Here is a 22,801-nt window from a genome sequence, read left to right on the forward strand (position 1 = left end):
AAATTGATATTTGGCTCACTGTGGTTTTCGTCTCACACACACACATCAATTCCCATTAATTTGTATTGTGCTGTACAGTCACACAAGCACACATACAAATGACAGACAGACACAACAAATAGAGCAAACGTTCCTCTCAAGGATCAGTAAAGTGCAAAGTAACAAAGAGGAACTGTAAAGAAGTCTACAGTGTAGAGGCAGTGGTGGGTGATCAGTCACATGCTCTGAGGAGCACAGGAAACAGGAAACACTTTTCTCCTCTCACCATGAGCAACGTGCATCACAACACAGTGAGTTAGTGGGTTTTGGAGTGTGCATCTGCCAGCAGCATGGGGGTGCATGGTTGGCTGAGAGAACTTGCAACAATCAGTGCAAAAGGTCACATTGTACTTGTTTCGCCAGGTGCACGCTCATTTCGCTTGATTAATGTCTGCCAAAATACTTCTGAATGGGTATTTTCAGCAATAATCCAGTCTGCTTAGACCACATCAGTATCATGGTTGCCCTCAAAGGGCCGGTTGTAACTGTAAGACTGTATAACTGTAACTACTCCCTAACTTATTGTTAAATAACTGTCTCTGCATTTGATTATTGTTTATTCAAGTGTAAAAAGATTGTACATGCAGTTATATAAATGTAAAATTATATTTAAGCACATTTCTGTTATTATAAAATAAATCATTTTAATTTAGGGTTAAGAAAACAAAATTACTCTATCAAAGATCAAACTTAGAGAAAATAACAAAGACAATTATCATCAAGCACAAGTTATTATATTAACTTGGTTCAAAGCTGTTTTTGTCACCTCTCTGCATTCAAAATGTCCCTCCCCGCCATCGTCCTGTGCATGGGAGCTACATTACATTACATTACAGTCATTTAGCAGACGCTTTTATCCAAAGTGACTTACAATAAGTGCATATATTAGATATATTATATATAGAACTAGTAGTTCTCTAGTATTCAAGAGAACTACTAGTCACCAGAAGTCCAAGAGCTCCTCCAAGAGCTCCTCACTGACGGTCAAGTCCTTCAGCCTCTTATAAACATTGATAGATGTATGATGTATCCGTGTTGTTTGTGCTTTCGTTATTGAAAAAGACAAGTACCTGCTCGTCTCTTCAGCTACATGTGTTGTTAGATTAGCTGCTAGTTCCTGAACTCGGTCTGATGGTGTTTCTTCACAAACTGACATTTGTAAAAGTCTGTATCTGGTCGGAGCACACCTGCTCACATACCTTTAGCATACACTGGGCTGTAACTTTTGTAAATATATTCTGCTGTGATTGCAGTCTGCCTTTTAATTCTTGGACAATTTTATGTTTTTTTTGGAGGCTAAATTTAGCTCTGTGTTTGGTGTCAAAATGCCGACGTAAATTGTATTCCTTCATCACCGACACTGCCTCATAGCACAGAAGACAGACTGGTTTTTCTCCTTGAAGCACAACCATGTTTTCGCTTTCCCATCTTTCATAAAATGTTCTTCCCTCTGCATAAATTTTTGTCTTCGTGGACATTTTGGGATAATTTGTCGATCATTGTTGGACAACCGCTTTACGGGCCGTTGCCTCTCCTGTCCATCTGTTGTGATAGTTTTAATGTTGGCACACAGACAACATGCTATCTCATAATTTTTACTTTCTATCTCAGAATTTCGACCAAGTCTAACTTTTAATTATTTTTTTTAAAGAAAAAAAAAAAAATATATATTTTTTTGCTGGCTGATTCGCGGGCCACGTAAAATGACGTGGCGGGCCGGAGTCGGCCCGCCACAAATTGAGACATCCTGCAAACTTTCCTAAAGCTGTAAAAACTAATTTGACTAAAGGATCAATGAATGTTACTGTTAATAATGAATTCCATGGATCAGCTTTTTCCAGAATAGATACAAACAAATAACGGGTGCAGAGTTTGTCCTGCTGTTCAGTCACCCATTGACTGTAACCTCTCACCCAGTGGCTGGATGTCCCAGGGTTTCCACTGGGCAAGGCCCTAAACAAACTATCTGCCCTCTCACCTGGATTCCACTTTCCGCAAACACTGTTTATAGGAAATGTGGTTCCACTGGTATGAGACAGATGCTGCAAACCATTGCATGATCTCTTTATAGTACTTAATCACAGGGATTTTAATTATTTTTCCACAATGGCTTAGGGTTTAGCAGTGTCGCCTCATAACTCATTTCTCAATCCTTCTCCTTTCTGTGAAGAGATTGCATGTTCTCTGCATGTTTACCAAAAGCTGGGTATTTGGGATTCTCCTGCCATTGTCCTTGTCCAAGAAACTGACCTCAAATTGTCCCTGAAAAACTGCACAATGGCTGCCAACTGCTACGAAATAATTAGGATTGTTTACATGTAGAACATGGTTTCTAGCTTGGGCATTACTAATAAAAAGCTTACATTTTTTGTTTTTATGGTGAAAAATAGAAAGAGCTGACTCAATCTGTGTTTTTTTCTTATTTTGACTGAACACAAAAGTTGGGGAAAAAGTGTCCACACTCACTAAACTGATCCAAAGGCTCCAAACATTTTGACCTTCAGCCTTCTTCATTGTGCTCCTATATTGTGAATTAAAACAAGATCAACTAATCTGAAAATGGTTAAATGGAAGTTACAGGGGATTCCACAACCACTATTCAACAAGCACAATAAACACAAAATTGTCTAATTTGACTCTTGAATATATTACATATAATATACAACAAACAGGAAAAATAAACCTAATGAGAGCTAACATAGCTTCAGATTAAACTCAAACGATAAGTACGCTTATGGTGTACGTATTATATAGTCATTGTTTCAGAGTTAGTGCTAGGCTGTTTTTATGGGAGTCCAAACTCTTTTTGATAATAATCCAACTGAACTTTCATTTGCTCTCTCCAGGTGTGAATCCCACGAATTATTGAATGTCTTTAACAGCCAATAAACAGACACACAAAGCATCTTTGACCAATGTATATATTTGAAAAGATATGTGGAATACACAATACATTGTGGTCAAACGGGCCACAAGGTTTCCATTCTCATAAACCTTTCAAATAGTCTGTAAGTAGGACAACCATAAACCAAACTTCTAAACACATGCAGGTCTGAAACTTTTTTGTTTTTCTAGGTGCGTTCTGACTCATCAAGCCATTTAAACTCTGTGGTTTACCGTTTAAAGGGCCATGTGATGTCACCACAGATAAGACACTGTGGCATGTCAGGGGAAATTCGAGCTCTGTCTTGATTGGCTTAACAGCAACTTGTTTTCTTATTAAATGCGCTTGACAACAGCACAGCCAATGAGAGTAGAGCGGTGGGCGGGGCCCAATGTTCCCAGCTGTTTGTGTCCTCAGAAACACACACACACCCACCCCCACAGTTTTTAGTTTCACTTCCCTTTTGTTGTTGAGGCTGATGCAGAAAGCGAGTTTGCCCAGTGCTTTGCAAAGTTTTGCAACTCCGTATTTTGTTTGAACATGTACGTCTCGTGAAAACACACGTCAATTTATCCTTTGTGATAAGTTTTAATAATTTCAACTGAATTTTGACGGAGCATCTTGAGGAGTGTAATATAACTAATATATGATAATAAGATAAACAAAATAATAAGGGACACAAAACAAATACAAAAAATTAATATTGTTTCTAATTTGTGTTAAATACAAACTGCATAATAGCACAACTAAAATAGACAATATGAACAATATGAGCTTTTGCCAGTAATGTGAGATGTGGCGAAGAGTGAAAGTGAGAGTGTGAGGGTAGGAGAGTCTAAGAGAAACACATACTGTATGTGAAATTGTTGTTTTTTAAATGACGCAAATGTAAATCAGATACATGCATCGGGTCTCTGTAAGGCATTCAATTGAGACAGAAAGTCTCTTGAATAGAAACTAAATATATTCCAATTTAACTACACAGAACAAATTCAATTTTTTACATTTCAGCCACTTGTTGCTTTTTTGACTGGTTTCTAATGAGGTCAAAAGTAGAATCACTTCTTGATCACAAATATTACAGGCAGTCGGCAGTAAAGGGGTCAAAGGTCAGAGTTGTTTCAAGTTGCTGACTGCAGCAGACAAGTGTCATTTGAAAGCAACTTTGGTTTGTTGTTTGAGATTTTTAAGTTCCAGTGAGGTTCCAGGGGTTTTTAAACACCCTGGATACACACCTTTAGGCTTGTTTTGCGTTTAGGTAGAGACAGTACAATGCTTGTACTTTTATTCAGTTTACTGGTGCACCTACCTATTTTTAAATGTATTGATATTTACTTTCTAATTTTTGTTTTAAATCATTCCTTTTTCACTCACATTATAACAATTAACTCCTTGTGTACTGCTCACACTGCCCTGGGATTCAAACTGGCAGCTTTCCACACACACTGGCAAGCAGACTGAACAACAGTAATAGTGTGTGTGCATACCAGTCAAACACAGCTAACAGACACATAAATGAATACAGACACACACCAGTCCAAACAAGCAAAAACTTGCAGAAAGCCCGCCCACACATGCACACACACAGCGAGGCAAACACATCCTCCACATGCTATCACACTTAACGTTAGGAGCCTCAACGCAGCTGGTGCTGCACAGGGGAAGCCTGTGGGTGTGTGTGTTGATCTGTACATGCCTGGTATTTAGAGAGCAGTTGGCACTGCGTCTGCTGTATTTCTTTGTGTTCCACTGTACACATGCTGATGTATTACTTGTTCATTTGGTCAATACCGAAGTTCAGCTTCACTTTAGTATGGGACTCGGAGGAGTTATATGTTCTTCATTTTATGAATTGTGATTTTAGCATTAATAGGGCCAAATGCTTCCCTGATTACTGTAGTGGCTGATGAGGTTTCTGCTGCGTTTTCTTATTCATGTCTTGATTATCATGCTTTGTCATTTGCTGTTTCTTTTTTATGTAATGTTGCTCTGCAGGATTTGATTGTGCAGCACCCTAACTAAGTGGATTTGTTTACAGGACTTCATCCAGTTTGTCCACCTGTCAGAGCTCAACAGTCGCACTTTGTGGTCTCATTGCAGGTCACCAAGTTTGTCTTTATACCTCCATTCTTTCAGGGGTCAGTCTGTTGTATTTATCTGGTTGACATTTTTTGCTGATTCAGATCAGATATGACTGACAATAAGCCTTCTGTCTAAGAGGCATTCCCTGCACTTCATGGGTTCCAGGTACAGAGAGTCCTCATCGTGTTTCAGTCCCATGGATGGCATCCCCCAATCTCGCTTTCATCACCACACACATGCTCAAACTGACAGAACACCTGATAAGAAAAAAGTAAATAAAAAAAGAGTTGTATAAAACAAACTTGCCTCCGCTGCTTCTTCTATTTTTCTTCAATTTTTCTTCATTAATACTTAAAGATAGTTTATATGGGTTTTTGCCTTATTAGGTATAGTTCATAATATATATTTTACCTCTTCCCAAAGACTAAACTATAAATTCATTAATTAGTTTAGACACTCTCTCTGTGCTTTTTTTTTTTCTTTCACAATCTATTTTTCATTTTCACCACTTCTTTCCTTCATACCCCTACTTTTCCTTCCACCATAAGTACGTACATTATTATCTGTCCTGTGTTATAGTATTGCGTGACCAGAGACTTCTTACATAATTCCTCGCAGTTGTTTTGCAGAGGTCTGTGCCTGGTAAGTGCTGCTGCACGTTTGACAGGAAAGATAACAAGCGAGGTGCGTCACAGTGTAATTCAGGACAGATGGAATGCTGCAACTCTATGAAACCGCTGCATTCAACCAAAGTAAAGCTTTGGTATGAATGGTGTTCAGAAAGGAAACTTACAGCCAGTCATGTATACCAACAGTACAGACAAACATAGAAAACAAACTCTTGACAAAACCTCAATAAAATTTACGAGCTTCACACTTGTATAGACAATCCCATCTCCTCGAAATTAGGTTTATATACAGCAAAATAAAGTTTTTTATACAGCAGCTCTGTAGTAAATCTGGCTTCATAACAACCCTCATAACATCTACGTCAACTTGGTTGTTTTCCCAGTGTTGAGTGTTTATGTGACCTGGACCGGGGATTAAATCAGCTGAGTGACCTTATCACTCTCCAGCTGGGTTCTTGGCTTCAGGAGCAGAAAGGAGGCGGGAGCTCTGGGGTTTCCCATGGGGTTCTGGCAAATGGGGGTCAGGGGGGTACATCATGGGTTGAATCTGTTTTCCCAGTTCCATTTCCCCAAAATATTCCCCACTGAGTTTCTTCTTTCCAGAGGAGAAGATCCAGACTGCCAAGGACACAGATGTGCTGTGACAGTTGTAGCAGTGAGAGTCCTCAACTGAAAGAACAGCACCAGTGTTTTTGTAGTTTCTGTACATTTTCTTCATTTATAAAATATTTTCACTCTAACAAATAGAGTGCAAGAATTTAAAACATTAACTTTGAAAAAAGTAGCATTTTTTTCTGTTAACTTTTAGAGACTATTGCTATTAATACAGGGAATGACAGTAATATCACTTGTCTGGCTGAAATTAAAGGGTAACTGCTCTCGTACACATTGTTTAGGTGTTTTAGATGCTAAACTGGATCCGGAAATGTCTTAATGTGAGATCAGGCTACACAATATTAATAACAATAATGGCCCGACCCGATGTATGTTTGTCACAAACAAAAATTAATACAATTCCTCTTAAAAAAGTGTTAATGTACATAAATGAATGTCATTGGTATTGTCAGTTGCAACAGTGAAGTTGTTCACTGGCACCTTTGATCACCTGTAAATGACACCAAACCATGAATGATGAAAAGTTACAATTTGACAGAAAAAAAGCTTGTCATATTTAGAGCAGATATGATGAGATGATTGATTAATCGATTAGTCAATGGTCAGAAAATGAGCTGCAAACTATTTCTGATAATCAAATAATCATATAGTACGTTTTCAAACAAAAATATCAAAAGAAATTTAGTTTTAGGTGCCCTGATGTGAGGATTTGATGCAGTTTTCTTTCGCTGTAAATTTTGTTTTTGGACATTTTAAAGATATTTTTTGCTCTAGGTTTGTAATAGGTAAGTAGTAAACAAACTTGCATTTATATAGTGCCTTTCTAGTCTTCCCACCACTCACGGCGCTGTACACTACATGTCATCATTCACCCATTCAAACACATTCATACACTGATGGCAGAGGCTACCATGCAAGCTAGGATGCTAAACTAATTTCCATTGACACACATTCATACACTAATGGTACACCCTTCAGGAGCAACTTGGAGTTCAGTGTCTTGCCCAAGGACACTTTGACACTGGAGGAGCCGGGGATCAGACCACCATCTACCGATTGGAAGACGACCGGCTCAGCCACACAAAAGTGTTTTCCATCTTGTGTTCTCAAATGCTATGCAGACAGTGTTCCTGGTGAACTTTGAGGATCGAGTTCTTTTCAGATGACTCAGTAGGCGAGAAATGTTCCTGTCTTATTTATAATGTTTACTGTCATGAGAGGAGTGTGAAACACAAACTGCCATGATTACATCAACCAAGAACAACGTTTATTTGACTGTTTAACTGGCAGCTGAAAGACTGTCCAACCAGTTTGCAAGACAAAAACATCCAAAGATGACAGGGATGTCAAAATCCAGCCATGTTAGCCTCCCCTCTTCTCCCCTCCTACAACCTTACCCAGCGATCCACCTCGTGTTTTTCTGAAAGATGACTCCTTTATTCGTCAACACCTGGGCTTTAAAAGCAGGCACTTGGCCAAGAGAGGGAGAAAACAAACCCAACAGGTTTCGGCTTTCCTTTCAATGAAAAACAAACAGAGAGAGAGTTGAGCGGGAGGGATGGAGGAATAGAGAGAGAGAGAGAGAGGGAGACAGAGAGGTGAGCGTCTCTGCACGCTCACCAGCTGAGAAAAGAGCCTGTTTTGTTGCCCTTTGACATGGGACCAGCAGGACTTCCTCTGAAGTAGCAGTTAGCTGTGAGTCAGTGGGTGGGGTGGCGGTGGAGGGTTGGAATGGGAAAGAGAGTGGTAGTGGAGGTCCACCAGGTTCTGGTCATGAGAAGGGAAGGAGGGAGGTTCTTCTCTTTTTACCCCCCCCCCCCCCCCCCCCGTCGGTGGCAAACAGGCTATAATTCCACAAAATCACTCCCACTCTCCGAAAGTCTGAGGGTGTGTTACTCGAGGAAATCAGCACGTGCCAAAAGAAAAGAAAAAAACAATGTGTAAAAATATTAGGGCTTTACCAGTTACAGAAGATATAATCAAATCAAATTGATCATTATAACTTTTGTTATGGTAAATATTTAGTTAATATGTTTGCCTATCTGCCCATTATGGTGGATGATGATGATTATTCAACTTAACTAACTTTTAATGGGAGACACTGCAGGTGAATGGGGTAAAATATTTACTAATAAAAGTTTCCAGTTGATTACTTACATTAAAACAATGATTTTTTGTAGTACAACTTATCTGAAATTTCATGTTGAAATATGAAAATATGGCATTATGTTATTAAAGATGTGTATACTTGTATACATTTCCAGAACAGAAATCTAAATGTTGGATAATGTCAGGCTTAAAATTATTGTTTCATTTTATTGACATATTACAGTATAATGTTCTAACAGAGGACAATTTGGGATATATTTTTATCATTCTATAAAACAGTCATCAGCCATAAAACACCATGTTTTTAGAAATAAAATGTTCTATAAATAAGGCTTTGAATAATATATATGAACAAACCCCTAAAGATAAACTAATTTTTAGAAAACAGCCATAGAGATGTGCAACATTCCATACATATTGCAAGACGCAACAGATGAATAGAGTAAAACATTTAAACTTATAGATATTGACATGACACTTATGCGTCCACAATGTTGCTCTTGTTCCTTTCCTGTTCTTTCATCTCTTTTTGATTGATTTAATATGAGCTTGTTTTTGTCTCCATATAAAATGCAGCCACTTTTCACTCGTCCAAACAGAGATTTGACACAGACAAGATTGTGTTTCAAAGATAAAAACAACCTCATGTACTGTTTCCCAGTCTGAGGTTGCTGCACTGGTTCTTCAAAAACAACCCGGCTCGCCTGTACAAACCTCTGACACTGTATCCTCTCCAGGGGGGTGTGCTGAACAAAAACAACTCACTCATCACTGCCAGTTGTTGCTCTCTCAGCACTGAGGCCGCATGTGGGAGAAGATATAGAAGACAGAGCAGCAGTATAACTAGTAGTACATTAAAGAGGTAGTTAGTAAAAGCAAAGTGTCTACAGTCATGCTAGATGCTCTGAGAGGCTGTATTTACGCTGTAATTTTTAAATTGCACTAGTACACACTAGTGACACTGCCTGTGACTGCTTGAGATGCTTGTGACGTAGAGCTACGGAGGTGAATAAGTGCTGTAGTGAGCTGGCACTAAAAACAGCCCCATGTTGTGTTTACACTCACATTAGTAATGCGAAGGTGCCATTGAGGTGATAACCTGTGTAAACGTGTCCCATCTGACACAATGACACTTTAAATTGAGACCTGGAGTAGATTCATGTACAGTTTCTGTTAGGGCTGGAGCTGTGCAATCTCATCCACACAAAGTCTGTCTGCAGTTTAGTTCAAGATGCTTTAAATAACACAAATCTGCTTATTTCAAGCCGCACCTCCCTTTGCAGCACTGCATGAACTTGCTGACCCCGGATTTATCATATTTATTTAGTTTCACTTTTCACAAGGAGAACAAGCTGTGATTAATCAGAATCTGAATAAAGGACTCCAAATGATTCCAATGCCTGAAGTATACTGAAGGCAGTTTGCTTTAATATCAAGTTTTGCTGTATTGTCGGCAGGGATATTTGTCCGAAAAGGGATGAAAACATTTTTTATTAGCCAATTTTTATTACCCTGTTGTGATTGTTGCTGATAGTTTGACTTAATATTTTAAGCCAAACTAAGTGTAAAAGACAATGAATGCAGAAACAGTTGCCGGTTTATTCATCCATCAGACACAGAGTAACATTAGCCAACGTAAGTCAATATTCATTCCCTTTTCTCTGTTTTGGTGTCCACTGACTCCTGATGGAAATATCTGACTCTCTAGCTACTAAATGTAGCTCATGTTCACCAGCTAGCTTCTAACATTGTCTTCTGTCTTGTGTGGGACAGCATACATCTGGTTTAACAGTTCTTACAATGGCATGTGTGTTAACATACTGGTGTTTAGCAAGTATAATATTTACCATCTTAGTTTACTTTGTTTGCAGGACAAGATTTGCTACAAGAACAGCTAAATCCTGCTTGTCACACCACCACATGACACCATCATTTAAAGAGGATATGGTAAAGTTTGTGACGCATGTGTTAACTTCCTCTTGTCAAGACAATCTGTGGTTACAGAAAAGGACAAAATGTACAGCAAACAAGGCCTTTATCCTGTTCAACTTAGAAGCTGCCAATGAGAGTCAGGTCACATCATGCACATTCTCTGCTCACTCAAAGACTAAAAATAGTGTCTGTGGTTTAGAAATGAAAAAAAACATTGGATATATTTGACTTCAGGGCATGGACAGTGATACAGGGACCATTTAAATCCATTGTCTTTTTTTTCTTTATCTCAGTCTTTGTTGTCTACTCCCTCCACAGGCTGTTTAAATTTCACACACCAGTCAACTTAATTGCTCTGCAAAGCTGAGTTTATAACCTGCATGCCTCCTACAAGGCGGAAAGCACCTGAGATAGTGCACATAAAAACCAAGGTCAGTGAAAATGGCCTAATGGATTCTAGGTAGAGTACAGTAATACAGTTACGCAACAGTTACATTAAGCTAACATTAAATTAGTGCAAAGGGCAGGACACCATAAAAGGTATTTTATTACTGTATTATCAAACTGCAGTCCAACTTTTACATTTTGCAGACACAGCTATGAAAACAGAGGATTTTAAAAGCATCTACATCTGTTCTGTGCAATTGGCTATATTGAAATTAAATAAACTTTAACAAAAGGAGTCAGAGTTAACAGACCTGAGCTATACCCTGGAAATGTTTGGGCTATGATCAGTCACACTCTTTACCAGATGTGGCGGTTCGTTGGTTCCTTTGGATCCCAATTAGCTACTGCAATACAGCACCTATTCTTTGACTTAATCAAAGCATTCTGAAAAATAAGCTGCAGCACTAAATGTTGTTTATCTACCATTAGACAAATTTAGGATTTTTTGTTTTCATTGGGGACCACGTTTACCCTCTCTTCACGGTGAATTGTGGAATGCCTCATGGCTCAATACTGGGACCAATGTTTCTTATCGTCTTATTCGATCGTCTTAACGTTTCTGTTATTTTAATACTGCACAGAACTTGTAGTGAATTGGTCAGGGTGAATTGTGTGCGTTCTGCGTGTGGATACTTTTCGCCAACTAAACGACTTTGGTTAAGGTTGGGAAAAGTTTGTGGTTTCAGCTAAATGTTAGTAAAGTCAGCAAATCAATTCACTTTCGATCATGTCATTTTTATGAGCGGATATTGTATCTCCAGAGCAGATACTGCTACCAACTGGTGTGTGGTCGCACTAGCAGATGATTTGGTCATACCCATATTTCATAATAAGTACTTATACTTTTATACTTTCATTTATGGAAATGTTAACATCTGTAACCACAACATCACAAGCACCCACAACTTTCTAAAATTAGAAGTGTCTTAAATGTATGTCAAGTGCTCTTTGCATTACATCATGTGGAGGAGACATGAGCAGAAGCAGTTGACTTAACAGCAAACATGGAAAGTTAAAGTGTGTGGTGAGACTAAGAGCAAAATTTATCTTCAACTCTGTCAGCCTTGGTCACCCACCACGATCACCAAAACTTTACTGAAATCAAATTGTTTTAAATGTAATTGTTTGTAAAAGTTTTCCGTTTGTGAAAATGATGCGTTCAGTTCAGTTTTACATTTTCAGTTTGTGGTTATGTTACAAAATCCTTTTGGTTCTATAATTTGTTTATGTAATCTGCAATAAACGGCTAAGTGTGACTGGGCATGCATGGCACTGACCTCTTTGACCCTCTTTTAAAATTCATTCACCTTACTGATCTATTAACTAGCATCCTTTAGTCCTTTACCTCAAAGCAGTATGAGTGCTCTTGAGCAAAGTAGTCTGCACAAAGCTAAATGCAGGTCAGGACCTGCTTTTTAAGAGTTTTGTTGTGTTGCTTCAGAAGCTAAAATTGGTCATATAAAGAAGTGCTTCAAATTCAAATCACTAATCTCATCATATCATGACAAATGCAATTTATAGATCGAAATAAAAAGATGTTTTCTGTTCTCTATATGTTTTATTGGAAAAAGAAGAAATGCAAAACTGAATCAGACTCCCATCCCAATCCCCATTTTTCTTTTTTCTTTTTTTAAATCTTCAAACTTGACCTTAGCCCATGTGTGTCTCTCTTTATCTAAATCTTATGGACTGTGACAACAACTTTGTTTACATGGGGGCTCTTCCCTCGATCAGTCTTTGCTTTACTTACCCATAAACTCTGACGTCAGAACCAAGGATAGCCCTTCCTCCCGAGGGATGACAATAAGAGGACAAGCTGTGAGACAGAGAAATAGGGTCCGTGTTGACTTTATCGGATGTGTTATATAACCTTTAGAGCTGGCACGATAACAAAATAAAGTTTACCACAAATTGACTCCTGTGGGATACCATATTGAACAGGATGATCTGTTAGCCGGCTAAAGAAGATCTGAAGTAAATGCTGAGAGTGAGACTAATAGTCCCTCTATAGCAGAAACATTTAATAAATAGCTTATATTACTATAATGTAGTTGTAGGTGTTAAGTGTTTATTAATATACAGTATTTGTCAATAACTATAACATCTCTTAATAAGACATTTTATATCATGAAAAATTGTGTTTTACTATATTGTCATTCATTATCAATTTATACACCAAGCTGCCCACAGGAAGAGTTATATTTTTGGGCAAAATAACATATCTGCTAACAACTACACTATTGTGGCTTATGAACTGTTCATTACAAGTTTCTATACAATTTAAGACGACTAAAGAGGGGGACTTAAAGGGGACATATGCTAATTTTCAGGTTCATACTTTTTTGGGGGGCGATTTCTACTAGAACATGTTAACATGCTTTAAAGACGTGAGCCAATTGTATTCATTGATACCTTGCAAATGCATTACAGATATTTAGCATGCTTAATTCCTGCACCTGTTAGGGAGTCTGTTGGGGAGCAACGAGACAAATGTTGAGGGGAAACCTGGGGAGGGGTTGCCACACTTGTAGTCTACCTGCTAGCCTTCCTGCGTGTGCTAAGTGTTGCATTTGAAGTTGTTGTTGTTTCTGCACCATGGGTGTTTGATGTTTGCATCAGCCATAACACAGTGACTTCTCTCTATAGAGGAAATAGTAAAGAAGTTTGGAAACAGGCTATTGTATAAACATGTGTGCCAACGACAATCTCAACAAGCATGACAACGTCCGTGTCACTTCAGGCTTGTGTTTGTGACTAAATATAATTTGGGGATGAAGATGAAAGATCTTGAAGTGTGTGACCCCCCGTCATCGGTCTGTCATGTAGTGCGAAAACCACAACGACTTAAAGACTCCCAACTACAAGACAGCAAGTTGTGTGTTGTGAACAGCACACCGATCTTACGACTTTGAAAGTTGTGGAGTGTGAACTTGGATTTAGTTGATAGGCACTCCAGACTATTTCAATATAAGTGCACAAGCAAGGAAAAAGTTAATTTTTCATGAAATGTACTCTTTAAAGTCAAGTGTTGCCATTTATTTTTTAATGACTTGACAGCATGGCCATCTACCTATGTCCAACCTCTACTGTTTGAACACATGTTTCTAAGTAACGCTTTTAAATAGATTTTTCCTCAACATTTACAGTATATAACATGCATAATTTATAAATTAGTACCAAACTAGCTCCATTTACCATTGTGGTCATAAAAAGTCTCCTCTTAAAGTAAATCAAACCACCAAACTGTAAAATAAAAAACACATAGCTGTTTCAATGATTGTGTCATGCACAGACCAAAATATAACTTTCTTCTTTCCATAAGCTACAGAGGCATGAAAGTCCCCAACAACCATTAAACAAGCATACATAATCTGTAATCTTAAATCAGAGACAAGTTTATATTCTTAACCTTTTATTCCTCCAAGTAAAGTCCACTGAGATAGAGATAGACAGCCACACATAAGTAGCTAGCTACTGTTTTAAGTCATGGTCTGACTGTAAGGGCAATGTCAAAGGTACACCATTATTGTGTGGGGTTATCCAACTACAGTACATTTCCCAATCTGCACCATACTTTGTGGCACTGTTTACTAAGAAAAATATCACTTTGGCGATACATTTTCCATGATGCAACATCAGAAGATCTACAGCAAATTAAGGAAAGTCTGGTTTTGCCCCAACACTAAAGGGGTCCAGATGTCTGTCCTGAGAAGTTTTCTACAAAGTGTATTAAAATGTCCAAACCAGGAGTGCAATTGTTATTTAATTCATCAGAAAATCAGGGTGATGGTTAAATGTCTCTTTGGTCACATAATGACAATTAAAAAAAAAAAGGTATTGTTACTACTTTATGTATACTTCAATGAATGAATAGGAGCGACACTGACACTCTTTGACTCTCTTTAAAATCATTTACATATAGCTGACCTATTAACACATTATACATTTGAGCCTATTGTCTATAGACAATAGTCTGCCTTTTTCCACTTGCACACTTAAAAGTGGTTACATTTTCTTTCTGCTGCTCTCCATCAGCTCTTTTTGACTTCACACAGGTCAGCTTAACATCAACCCCTAATGTCTGAACCAACTACAGCCTATCGTCATTCCCTGCAGGGAGTTAAAGCTCTCCTCAGCAGATCAGATCACTCCAAACAAGGAGTCTCTCATGGTGGGGCAACAACAAGTCCTAGACAGGTCGAATCAAATTACACTCACAATAACATTTACATTTTAGGCTTTTAGCTGACACCCTACACAAACAAAAGCCGTTTGCAACGCGTCCAGGAGTACAGTAAGCCTCAGCTCCTACAGTAAATCAGCACTACAAGATACCAGAAGTATGGAGGTCAAAGGTCAGAGAGAGACGGGGGGGGGGGGCAAAATGGATGTGAGAAAGAAGTTCAGGGCATGATCAGACGGGAGAGAAATAAATAACAGAATTTTATGGATTAAAGTGAATAGATGGTAAGGACAGCTTAGATAGATATGCTTAAGTTTCTGCCTACAAGAAAGGCAACTTCATTTGTAGATAACATTTTAATACACAGGGTAATTCACAGTGCTTTAAATAAGACATAATGACTAAAATAAAGGGAAGATGACTTGAGAAAATAAAATTGCAGACTTAAAGACAAAAGGTCACATTTAGGCATTAGAGTATGTATTTATGATCTATGTTTTTTGTGTGTACATGCATTGTGACGTTGTTGGTAAGTGTGTTGTGTTATGCAGTGACTCGGAGCCCAAGACAAATATCCCTGCGGGACGATAAAGTATATCTGATCTTATCTTAAAGACCTGTTGAGCATGTTCCCCTCAACATCTGGGACACAAAGCACCCCTGAGGCAAGAGTGGAGCGAATTTCTCCTCATGGTCCTCTAAAAAATTGTTCTGTGTTCTACATGGCCTTGGCTCTGTAAATGAGAAACGACAAAGTGTCTCAGACCAAGCCACACAGGTCAGGGATAAGACCATGGATAAGGCAGTGGGAGCGAGAGGGACGGTAAATCTGAAGGGGGTATTCGTTTGAGTGTTGATTTCAAGTATCAACCATCTTTCTCCAGAATTTCTGACTCCACATTAAAGTAAATGCAGCCATACAAATATTTTAGTATATAAATTGTAAAGTGAAATGTAACGTTGTGAAAACAAAGACACTAACGGAGCTGCTGGTTTTGCACGGGACACAAACATCTACTGGGTGAAAGTCCTGTGATTGTTTGTCCATCCTCCACTCCCACCTGCACTATGTGTTTCGGTTTATATATTATGTCACTACACTCGCTGATCAGTTTCTCAGAGTGTCTAATATTGACATGATTGGTTTACATCTTAGTTACCTGAAAGCCAGGTGCGTCTCATACAGACGCTGAAGCGTGCCTTGTGCGTTGTATCAGATGCCAGGGGCGTTTAAAGTTTACCTGAAGTTAATGAGGCTTCAGCAGCCTGTATTAGATACACAATGAACAACTTTGGAAGATAATCACTTTATATTTCTAACTGCTTCATTATCTTCATGAAAATTTCTGAATGCATTTTTGCACAAATTGAAAAATGTGTGCATATCTCCTAACAGCTGGTGTGAGCAGGAGCAATGACTATAGCAAGCAACAGCTGTTTGAATTGTGAAAAGTTGTGATGCTATCCTTTAAACAACCAGTGCCAAGGTTCCTAAGTGCTATGGCTCCCTATGAAAGATCTCTGATCGGCTGCTATTTATAGAGCCCTGTACCTATCTATAGATCTACCTAATCAACAGGGCCAATGCCAAAGTATTCATCAAATAAAGCTCCAGCATCCCTTGTGTCGTATTTCCTGTTTTTCGTTGATATCTACATCTGGATTAAAAGGGTGTCTACCAGTAAAAGCATCTCCTTTATTGTGTCCACCAGCGTTGATCCTACGGCTGATCCTCCCCACACTACTTGAAGGTCACATTCAAAAGAATCAGACCAGTCTCAACAACCCAGAACAGCAGCTGGCACAGATACAGAGGATGACAGTATAGTAGTCGGGCTGATTTTCAGTTAATTATCTGAGATGACACATCCAGTCCAAGGTGTGTTAAAACGAACTTCTCCTCTCCCTTGAAGAGGGAGGAGAGCTTGATACAGAAGTGTGCATGTGATTATTTGTCAAGTGTTTCAGCTGCTGTTTAGTATCAGCAGATTTGACACTTGACTCTAATGGGATTAGAAATACTGTTGAGCTAATAGTGTTTAGCTATCAAGTTTTTAAATCTTAAACAGAAAATGTGAAAGTAACTGTGAAACATGTGGTGACAAGACGACGAGCAGCTCCACTTTAGAGAAAAAAACTGTAAAGAACTCGCTGCTGTTGGAGACCAGGGTTTATCTGAAGTCTCCTTCTTCTTATATACATTTCAACATATCCCGGATATCTGACACCGAGTTCTGCCACACCCCCCGTTTCTGCTTTAAGAGTATTTACATCTGACTTGTTTTTGCGTTTGTGGGACATAGTGTTCTCTTGGCCCTGGAAAAGCAAGGCGATTGGGCAACACGTCATTTAAGTAAAAAACTTACTTGTCTCATCAGCTTACCCTGCCATTGTTTTTCTGCTCTGCAGCTCTGAGAGAGCTATGTGCTAATCTTGCCCTCCTTCCAAGAAAAATACATTCCTGAACGCTGCTTTCATGTTTGTCACATTATGGAGGAGAAAGTTTCTCCTTGCAGCACTGGCAGGCAGCCAGCTCTATCAACAAAACAGCCCAGCCACGTGCACCTTCGCATGGGAGGGGAAATGACTTGCATATGCTTTTTACGCATATATAACACAGTGGGAACACATTGGAATCATCTGACCAGTTCACTGTGTTAGAGCATGCAATAAGAGCCGACTACAATTACACTTAGGTCGTTGATGCTGCTGACAAGAGCCAGACTGGAAGCCAGATAATTAGTTAGTTTGAATTTAAAGTGTGTTTTGATTTAACCTACAGTATATCCCACTTTTCAATTTATGTTGCTGTCCAGTTAAAACTAAGCATCTTTGGCAGCATGCAACATTTGGTGATTGTGAACTTTTCAGATAAACTGAATGATTAAGTGTTCCTTTATGGATTGAGAAAAAGCTCCTACTTCTTAAGCTGAATCTATTTTACATTAAAAAACACTATTATCTGAAAAGAAAATCATTTTCACAAAGCTGAAAACAGGGCAGCTTTTTTTGGAGACATGTTTTTCACAGGACAGCAATGCTTTACTAAATAGTGACACATAGTATTACAATATCTAAATTACATTGCATAGATTCTAATGAGCTATAGTGCACTACTGCTTGTTCTCATTTGTCCCGGTATGTCTGTAAATTAATCCTAAAAGAGGCATAATCCTGAATCTCAGTTCAATTTCTAATAAATTCATCCTGCCCTATGAAAACTGTACACCAGAACTAAATAAAAATGAACCCATTATAGAGGGAGCAGCAGGACTGCAGTAATTCACTGTCACAAACACTGTCTACAGAGTCTAAATATACTGTGTGGCTCACATGCTGAACTAAGAAACAATACCTGCACCAAATGTCAGTGTTTGGTTCTTTGAAGGAGTTGATTTGAAAGATTTTAGGCTCTGAGATTGTCAGCTTTTGCTTTTATGTCTAATTAAATCAAGTCGGGGCTTGTGGTGATGGCACCTACAAGATACTATAGATTGATTTATTTGTAAAAATCCATCACATCATGCATTTTGGGCTCTGTGTGGAGCCTCCATTGTATTGAGGAAGATGTACAAACAAAGGGCGCCTCAGAGCCCAGAAACAAAGAGAGACAGATCATAACACAAAGCAACAAGTAGATTTTGAGGAACCCTGAATCACAAGCGTGGGAGGAGCAGATATAAACAAAGCTGCTCTTTTTGCATGTTGTTTGGGGATGTTGTTTGTTCCTTCTTGGTATTTTTCCCCTTCCAGAATAATCTGGGGAGCAACTTGGCGTGCAGTTCCCTGCTGTCTGTTCTATGACCCCTCTGAAGTTACACTGATTTCCATGAAGCCTTGAAAAGGGAGGGGAGCTGCAAGCCGATCCACCCCCCTCTCCGCCAACCCCATCAACATGCGTCGATCTGACGTCTTGATGCCACAGCCCCTGTACGTCCAAGCAGGACTGAGTGGCATGTGGGTGTCACATGGCCAGAAGAGAGTCTAAGTCTTGTTGATTTGAGTTTATAAGCCATCATGAGAACATTGATGTTGTACATTGCATAAAAAATTGAATATGCAACATCTTATGCAGTGGAACAACTCCAAGACATGCAAAGACAGAGCAGAGACTGAAGACAACTCTTTGGCCCTAAAGACAAAACATAACTGTATTTGACCACGAACGAATCTGCACACCTAAACTCCCAACAAAACTCCCTGCATTCTCCTTTCAACACAGCACATAACAAAGCCTCATGACGTCCTCATGATGTCTTCCTGGTGATATGTCCTTCCTTTCAGATGCCTTCCCACTGGAGGGAAAAGCAACTTTTTGCAAAAAGCAACAACTTTGTTTTGGTTTGTCTGCCACCGTTCCCCTCTGGTCTTGTTGTGATCTGTTCAGAATGTGAGGCGATAATGATTTTAAACGTAAGAAGGAAAAAAAACATCAGAACGACTGATTTCCTCATGGCAACCTTGACGAGTTTTCTTTGCTCAAAAGTGTCCTGATTTGGTATATTTTCTTTTCAGTTATATCTACAAAAGAAAAAGGTAAAAATGGTGCCAAATGTTTCTGATAAGACTGACTGATGCTACTCTAACACATTATAGATATGAAGGTTTACATAGTTAGACAGCTCAGTAACAAGAAGGGCTGAAATAGGTATAAGAGTTCTTGGTCTGCTGACTGACCAACCACAGTGTCTCAAACCAATGTACCTATACACCGCATTATTACAACGTAACACCAAGTGGACTGCAGACATGGTGCAAAAAACAACAACATATTAATAGATAGAAGAGCAGTCAGGGGCAACTTTAAAACTTTTTCATAAAGCATCATCAGGGTTATTGTTATTCCAAATATTTTCTTTATTCCCCCAGCCTTTTAGCATACCACCCTATGTTGCACATATTGTATGTATAGCCTTGAATCCTGATTCTCTTAGTATTCTAATCTATTTTCCCATCTTCCTGTGAGCATAAACATCAAGGCATTTCAAAGTTTTACAAAAACTTTACTGATTTTGTCTTAAAAACTGCTTTCTCTGGATCAGAAGTACTGAAAGCAAAGTGAAAACGGATGAATTTTGTATTCATATTTGAATCACTGTTAAATCCATTCATTTATTTGTATAGATTGCTGTAGCAATATTTTATTTTTGTCAAATCTACATAATCTCAACTCTGTCCACTATGCTATATTGTTATATGTTAAGTGTATCTCTGTTCCTATGAACTTAAATCTCTGTTTCATAGCACTTATAGTGTTGGCAAATCAGCATATGACATCAAGCCAAATTGGGGAATAAAGTAACACTCATGTGCCTAACTTGCATGTTCATGGCACAAAAAGATTATTGACAACATAATTTTTTGTCTTCTTGGTCATAATTTTCAAGAACTGAATGTGCCTATTTTGAACTTATTGGTAAAGACAGTTTAGTCTGACCTAGTTGTCGATGGTTTTGACATTTCAGGGATGACAACATCAAGCATACAACTCCATGAAACGCACAGCTAATGTCAGCTGACTATGGAGAGTCAGCAAAAACACTGACCACATCCTGAATAGTAATGACGATAATAATTATTTTTTTATTTTTTTCTCCTGACCGATACCCAAACCATGATAACTGATCATTAACCATCAAACGACTAAATTACTAACATCCCTACAGGACCCACATGTTAGGTGCTTCTGTATATTTTGATACACTACAAGATGTTAAAGGTAAGATTGTTGTTGTTTTTTTGCAGAGGATTCTGGGTGACAACATGACCCCTAACAAACAGGACGTCAAAACAGTTTGACATTTTAGGCATTAACAACACAAACCTGAAACTTCTTCATTCATGTAAAAAAAAAAACACACACACACACATAAGTGTCATTAGCGCCACAATAGCAAATCTATGTCAAGATTATTTATATTTCACTGATTTTAAAAATAAGTTATTAATCAAATTAAACATTTATCTTCAACAGAAACTGATTTCTGAGCTGCTGAGGCTGTTACTTCGAAAAACATCTGACGTGTTGCAGCTGTTAGGCTTGTATTGTGGGTTTTGCAGTGTCTGAAATGCAATATGTTGGCACTAACTCTGATACTCCCTCAGATTGAATGTGCTCTACAATTACATAGAAAGTAGGTTGGATCCTGACTGCCGATTGGCCCGCCAAGGTGAAGTGAGTTAGTATGAGCAAATTGGTCGGCTGGTGGCGCTAGATCTGGTGCCACCGATTGGTTTTGACTGAAAGGGCGGGGTTGGAAATGACCTTGAGAGATTTATGTAAGTGTGTCTGGTGGTGTGATCAACCAGGGCGTTCAGCAGCTTGTCAACAATACCATGAGGTAGCCAGCAGGGCACTCACAGAGAAGCGAGGAGGGAGAGCGACTTTATTCTCTGCTCAGGCAGACATTACTCCACTATATCTTTACATAGTTAGTAGTTGCTTGCTGCTCTTTTAATGCTCTACATGTAAAACATAAAACCTTTAAGTAAAACTATGAGAGCATAATCATGAAAATGTACAGTAAGTATTAATGGTAAAAGTGCTCAATGCAGAAAAGATGTCCCATGTGACTATTGTATAGATTATCATCACTCAAGCTTTAATGTACAAGCAGCATTTTGCACATTTAATTGGTTGAGGTGGAGCAAATTTGTAACTAATTTGTATCTGACTGCAACTAATGATTATTTTCATTATGGATTAATATGCTGATTACTTTATCAATTCAATTGTTTGGTTTGTAAAACAGAAAATATTAAGAAATGCCCATCACAATTACCCAGAGCCCAAAGCCCAATTACCCCAACACACATTGCTTGTCTCATAAAATTACAAAAATAATTACAAGAAACCGGAGGAAGATGGAACCAAGAATGATTTGCCATTTTAGCATGAAAAATGACTTGAACAATTGATATAATAGTTCATTAAATCAAAAATAGTTTTCAGTCAACTGAGTAATTTATCATCTAATCAATTTAGCTCTAATTGTCTGTACAGTTGGGCAGTTTTATCTATAACAAAGCATCGTAATACCTTTTCATTGCCATTCTGTTACTACTGCGTTAGAAAAAACATCTCAACAGTAAATGCAAAGGGGTCCATATAGAATGTATATGTTGTAAAATTGAGCAAATAGTTGGGAGGTGGGTTAGTTTACCGAGTTAGCAGTCCATCAGACAAGGCCTCTAACTCCGGTCTCTGCTCTCATGAGCAGCAAGCTCTGTCTTGGTCTATATACAGTCTAGGGCAGTGGATCTCAACTGGTCTGGCTGCGGGACCCACCATCACCCCAAGCCGTGACCCAAATTTTCAACTTCTCAAATTTATTTAATGAAAAAATGGTGCAGTTTGAACATGAGCTAAAAATGTCCTCTCATTTCTTGCATTTCTAGTAATTGCATTTTGTTCGATTAGCATATGAAAACAAACTTTGTGGGTGTTCTTATACTGTGAAATGGGTGTCTATTAGCATTACAATGCATTAACGCCAAATACTGTTAAAGAGTGTGAATAACTCGCTGCATTAAAAAATCCCCTTCAAAATAAAAGCACAGGATCTTTTTTTCTCCAGGCAAAGGCCACTGAAAACGGGTCCGCGACCCACCAGTTGAGAATCACTGGTCTAGGGTCTTGGTAAGTTACTTCACGTTATTGGTGGATGGATCCGCGACGTACGACAGTACTGGTCTTCCACAAAAGTTAATGACCTGGAAAGCGGAAAGTTGTGTCCTCCTGAGGAGCATTTTAACTGCTGCGCCGCTCTGACAGCTGAGCCTCAAATCAAAGTGATGTAAGTAGAAGACGGTTGGTTCAGATACACAGTTGTAGAAGTAAATGAGTAATCGAAAAAAACACAGAAGTAAACCACACTGAGA

This window comes from Cebidichthys violaceus, unplaced genomic scaffold (assembly GCF_023349555.1).
Source record: "Cebidichthys violaceus isolate CVI_PGR_0920_01 unplaced genomic scaffold, fCebVio1.0.p SCAF_68, whole genome shotgun sequence".
NCBI classification, from domain to species: domain Eukaryota; kingdom Metazoa; phylum Chordata; class Actinopteri; order Perciformes; family Stichaeidae; genus Cebidichthys; species Cebidichthys violaceus.